At 56.9% G+C, this 5,868-nt stretch overlaps 1 long non-coding RNA gene across 1 annotated transcript; it reads left to right on the top strand.

The window, feature by feature from the left end:
* The first annotated feature begins 726 nt into the window (after positions 1 to 726).
* Positions 727 to 4,593, top strand: LOC139364164 (uncharacterized). The gene is made up of 3 exons (XR_011625469.1): positions 727 to 825; positions 2,532 to 2,668; positions 3,871 to 4,593. It is a non-coding gene; the product is annotated as an uncharacterized lncRNA (long non-coding RNA).
* Positions 4,594 to 5,868: the final 1,275 nt, after the last annotated feature.

The raw sequence follows: 5,868 nt of genomic DNA, 5'->3' as shown, positions 1-5,868 counted from the left end.
TCAGCCAGAGTAGCTGGGATTACAGGCATGTGCTACCACACCCAGCTAATTTTGTATTTTTAGTAGAGACAGGATTTCTCCATGTTGGTCAGGCTGGTCTTGAACTCCTGATCTCAGGTGATCCGCCTGCCTTGGCCTCCCAAAGCGCTGGGATTACAGGCATGAGCCACTGCACTCGGCTTTTTCTTTTTTTTTAGATGAAGTTTCACTGTTGCCCAGGCTGGAGTGCAGTGGCATGATCTTGGCTCACTGCAACCTTCAACCCATCCAGGTTCAAGCAATTCTCCTGTTTCAGCCTTCCGAGTATCTGGGATTACAGGTGTGTGCTGCCACACCTGGCTAATTTTTTTTTTTTTTTTTCTGTATTTTAGTAGAGACGGGGTTTCTCCATGGTGGCCAGGCTGGTCTCGAACTCCTGACCTCAGGTGATCCACCTGCCTCGGCCTCCTAAAGTGCTGGGATTACAGGTGTGAGCCAGCACACTCGGCCAGAATCTGTCATCTTGTGAGTGCGTGTGCCTGTGTGTTCGTGCCTGCGTGTGCGTGTTGTAAATCAAGTGCGTGTGTGCATGCGTGTGCACGTATGTTGTAAATTAAGTGGCATTGCTCTTTGTCTGTCATCACATAAGCTGGCTTTCCCATTGGCTACTGGCCCCTGGAGCCCTTGCTTTGCTGTGTCAGTATGTAGAGATCTACTTTATGACCCGTGATAGCTGCAGAGGGACCCCAGATCACAGTGGATGTCCACCACAGGAACGAGCCCGTTTTGTGGAAGAGGAAGTCGAGTCCCAGAAGTTGCGTGACTTGTCAAAGGTTGCCACCCACGGTGAGGGCCAGGGTCTGGGAGGGCTGAGGGGGCAGGCATGATGAGCCAGTTTGGGGCATGAGGCAAGGCGTGGCAGGCCCGGGGGCAAAAGCCATAGTCCGTGTGGAGGGGGTGGGGGGATCACGGCCTTTGGGAAGGCTGTGGATTCTGGCTGCAGTTCGGGTGTGACACTGAGTGCTCCAGGGACTCGGAGTAATCACCCAGGCACTGGCCAGCCCCATGCTCCCTCCTCCAGGCACCTGGCTCCCCACCTCCTCGGCCGGCCAAGGCTGGGTAGGTGTGCAGGGCTGGAGGTGACCAGGCTAGCCCTGCTCTCGAGGACAGGCGGAAGCCCCTTCACGCCCAGTGGACCAGGGGTGGGGCCAGGCCTCGCTCCCCACATCTCCCATGGGAGATCATGAGTCCTCAGCGCCACACCAGTGTGAGGCTTGGTGTCCACCCTCTAAGACTTAGGTCAGGACCAGGCACACGCGGGGAAGGCCAGGTCACTGGGCGGGCCGAGGATGCAAGCTGCCATACTTCCCACGAAGGCCCTCTGGCCAGGGTGCTAATTAGGGCACCCAGAAGTGGCCTCTAGCCTCCCCAAGCGCAGTTTCCTTCTGACTCAGTGCTGGTCTGCCTGTCGGCCAGAAATCACCCAAGGGCCCCACATGGAGGGCACCTGCCAGGTCGTGGGCCTTGCCCCGTTCTCCCTAAATGCGCCTGCCTCAGCTGACCCACCTCCAGTCCGAGACATGCGTCTCACGGATGCCAGGGCGCCCCCAGGGTGAGGGCGGAGAGGCACTCAGGGTGAGCTGAGGGTGTGTCCCTGGTGCCAAGCCTGGCACAGCGTCCTTGGCCTGGTTTCCCCAGGGCTGGGATCCACCTGGCCACCTTATTCCCATCCCACTAGGAGGCCACCAGTGCTCGGTGGTTCAGTGGCACTGCGGCAGACAGGCTCTGCCTCGGTGTTTCTCGGGATGCTTGCAGAAAGGGTCCGTGCTAGGGAAGAGGGGTCCTACTCCACAGAGCTGTGGTCATGGTCGGAAGGCCTGCACACCCCAGGCCCCCTGCTCTGGCCATGTGACTTGGACAGGCTACCTGTGGTCCTGTGGGTTTCTTTCTTTTTTTTTTTTTTTTTTGAGACAGAGTCTGGCTCTGTTGCCCAGGCTGGAGTGCAGTGGTGCGATCTCGGCTCACTGCAACTTCCGCCTCTTGGGTTCAAGTGATTCTCCTGCCCCAGCCTCCCGAGTAGCTGGGATTACAGGCGTGCACCACCACACCTGACTAATTTTTGTATTTTTAGTAGAGACAGGGTTTCACCATGTTGGCAAGGCTGGTCTCGAATTCCTGACCTTAGGTGGTCTGCCCGCCTCAGCCTCCCAAAGTGCTGGGATTACAGGCATGAGCCACTGCACCCGGCCGTTCTGTGGGTTCCTTAAGTGACAAAATAGACAGTGTAAGACCAGCCTGACGCGGCTGTTACCTGGACCAGGCAGAACCCTGTGATCACAGGGAATGAGGTCAACTGCAGGCTCCTGCACTGGGGTGCCGTGGCACCGTCTTCTGTCTGAGTCAGCATTGCCTCCCACATGGCCCCAGCCCCATCACACCTATGGGGTTCATTCCTGGCCTTCCCAACCTGGCTACATAGCTGGATTCTTCTTCTCCACTTCCTTCCCCTCCCCTCCCCTCCCCTCTCCTCTTCTCTTGTTTTTTTGAGACAGAGTCTTGCCCTGTGGCCCAGGCTGGAGCGCAATGGCACAATCTCACCTCAATAGAACCTCTGCCTCCCGGGTTCAGTGATTCTCCTGCCTCAGCCTCTGGAGTAGCTGGAATTACAGGTGCCAGCCACCACGCCCAGGTAATTTCCTTTTTTTTTTTTTTTTTGAGACAGAGTCTCGCTCTGTCGCCCAGGCTGGAGTGCAGTGGCACGATCTAGGCTCACTGTAAGCTCCACCTCCCGGGTTTACGCCATTCTCCTGCCTCAGCCTCCCGACTAGCTGGGACTACAGGTGCCCGCCACCTCGCCTGGCTAGTTTTTTTATTTTTTAGTAGAGATGGGGTTTCACCGTGTTAGCCAGGATGGTCTCGATCTCCTGACCTTGTGATCCGCCCATCTCGGCCTCCCAAAGTGCTGGGATTATAGGCTTGAGCCACTGCACCCGGCTGGAGCATTTTATTTTTTTATTTTTTTTGAGACGGAGTCTCGCTGTGTCGCCCAGGCTGGAGTGCAGTGGCACGATCTAGGCTCACTGCAAGCTCCACCTCCCGGGTTCACACCATTCTCCCGCCTCAGCCTCCGAGTAGCTGGGACTACAGGCGCCCACCACCACGCCCGGCTAGTTTTTTGTATTTTTAGTAGAGACGGGGTTTCACCATGTTAGCCAGGATGGTCTCGATCTCCTGACCTCGTGATCCACCCGCCTCGGCCTCCCAAAGTGCTGGGATTACAGGCTTGAGCCACCGCGCCCGGCCGGAGCATTTTATTTTTAAGTGACGTGGTCTCATTCTGTCACCCAGGCTGGAGTGCAGTTGTGCGGTCATGGCTCACTGTAGGCTTGACCCCTTGGGCTCAAGTGCTCCTCCCACCTCAGCCTCCTGACTATCCGGGATTACTGGCATGCACCATCCTAGGAATTCAATTTAATCATCCAGCACTGGCCAGCTCCAGGCTCCCTCCTCCAGGCACTTGGCTCCCCATCTCCTTGGCTGGTCTGGGCTGGGGGGATTTGCAGGGCTAGACCCAGAAGGTTGTATTTTAGCAAAGCTCTCTGCCAGACTTGAAGGTGCAGGCCAGGGTAAGTGCTTGGAGAGCTGTAGCACCCCTTGCAGGAGGATCTGTGAGGCGTGGTGAGACCCCAGAGGAGATGGGGGTACCTGTACTGCCATGGCCCCACACTGAGGGATGAGTATTGCCTTCATGCCAGACGAGGAGAGAAAGGACAAAGTAGAGCTGGGCAATGTGGAGACGGATCCCGCCTTCCTTCTGGTCACATGGAGACGGATCTTGCCTTCCTTCCCGCCATGTGAAGACAGATCCTGCCTTTTGTTCCCACCATGCAGAAATAGATCCCGCCTTCCTTCCCCGCAGTGTGGAGACGGATCTCTCCTTCCTTCCTGTCATGTGGAAATGGATCCCACCTTCCTTCCCACCACGTGGAAATAGATCCCGCCTTCCTTCCCACCACCTGCAGACAGATCCCACCTTCCTTCCTGTCATGTGGAGACAGATCCCGCCTTCCTTCCCACCACATGGAAATAGGTCCCACCTTCCTTCCCATCATGTGGAAATAGATCCCACCTTCCTTCACACCACCTGCAGACAGATCCCACCTTCCTTCCTGTCATGTGGAGACAGAGCCCACCTTCCTTCCCATCATGTGGAAATAGATCCCACCTTCCTTCCCCGTTGTGTGGAGACGGATCCCACCTTCCTTCCCACCACATGGAAATAGGTCCCGTCTTCCTTCCCACCGCCTGAAGACAGATCCCACCTTCCTTCACACCACGTGGAGACAGATCCTGCCTTCCTTCCCTGTCATGTGGAGATGGAGCTCTCCTTCCTTCCCCATCACGTGGAGACAGATCCCGCCTCCCTTCCCCGTCACGTGGAAATAGATCCCGCCTTCCTTCCCCGTCACGTGGAGACAGATCCCGCCTCCCTTCCCCGTCACGTGAAAATAGATCCCGCCTCCCTTCCCCGTCACGTGAAAATAGATCCCGCCTCCCTTCCCCGTCACGTGGAGACAGATCCCGCCTCCCTTCCCCTTCACGTGAAAATAGATCCCGCCTCCCTTCCCTGTCATGTGGGCCTGTCAGGGGACTGGGAGGGACAGGTAGATTCCTTCTGGTCTCCTGCCAGCCCACTCAATCCCTCACTCTGGGGAGAGCGAGGATAAACTGTGGGATAAACTCACCCCCACGGCGGCTAACTGGTAGCTGCAAGGCTTCATATTCCCTGGGCCTGGGCCAGACAGTTCCCATCAAAGGAGAGCCTGGTGCTGGCAGGGTCTCCCACAAAGGATGCTTTGTTCATGCATGGAAATAAACACTTCCCCTGGATACTCACTCCTGGGACCCGGGTGTAAAATGGGGTGTACGTTACTCTTTAACAGGTGACTGACTCCATCCAGGTCATAAAGCTCTTGTGAACTAATTTCCTGGAAGAAAGGCGTTACCACCGCCAGCTCGGGTGTTTATTAACCACTCCCACGGTGGTAATGCAGCAGCCAGGAGTGGTTGCTGCCAGGACGCTGGGCTTACCTTCTGAACTTTGCCCTGAGAACCAGAGCATGGCGGGCCACCCTCGTCAGCTTTCCCCAAACCAGCGGGGAGTTGGCAGCAAAACCAGGGGCTTAGCGAAGGCTGCTTTCCTCTGCGGCAGTGAGAAACCCGTCTGTCCAATCCCCACCTCCCCTGCAGCCACTTTGAAAGAACTGGAGTGAACATGGGCTCCTGGCAGGGAGGAGGTGTCTACATCGCCAGGATGGCCCCTGGCACCGAGGCCCAACGCACCCCCACCGCCATTGCCACCCACACCTGGACTTCCAGACCAGGGCCGCTGGGCTGACAACCATGTGTCAACCTTTAAAGACTAAATAAAACTGCACGAAACCGGGAGGTTTAAAAACCAAAATATAAGGGACCCAGATGGGTGTCTCAATGGTGGAGAGAGATGATGAGCAGAGCTGTGGGGAAGGAAACCCCTGAAACCCTGGCCCGTCACGCGGTGTGGATCACGGGTGGACGCCAGGCCCGAGGACGGCTCGCGCACAGGCTGGTGGGAGACCTATAGGCCTGTGCTGAAAATGAGCCAGGCCAGTCGGATGTCCCATTCAGGTTTGGACCATGAACAGAGGAGGGAAGCTCCTTGGAGAAGGGAAATATGGCCAAAAGTTCGTGTGGGTACCATGGGGCCCCACACAGCATCGTGACCCTTGTCAGGAGGAGAGGAGCAGTGCAGCAGGGAGCAGGCGCAGGGAGGAGAGATGATGGCTGGGAAGTGAGTCCAGGAGGCCCCAGTGGGACACAGAGCCAGGATCTCCTAGGCCACTCTGTGTC

This window comes from Macaca nemestrina, chromosome 7 (genome assembly GCF_043159975.1).
Source record: "Macaca nemestrina isolate mMacNem1 chromosome 7, mMacNem.hap1, whole genome shotgun sequence".
Lineage (NCBI taxonomy): Eukaryota > Metazoa > Chordata > Mammalia > Primates > Cercopithecidae > Macaca > Macaca nemestrina.
This window is presented reverse-complemented; position numbering and strand designations above follow the sequence as displayed.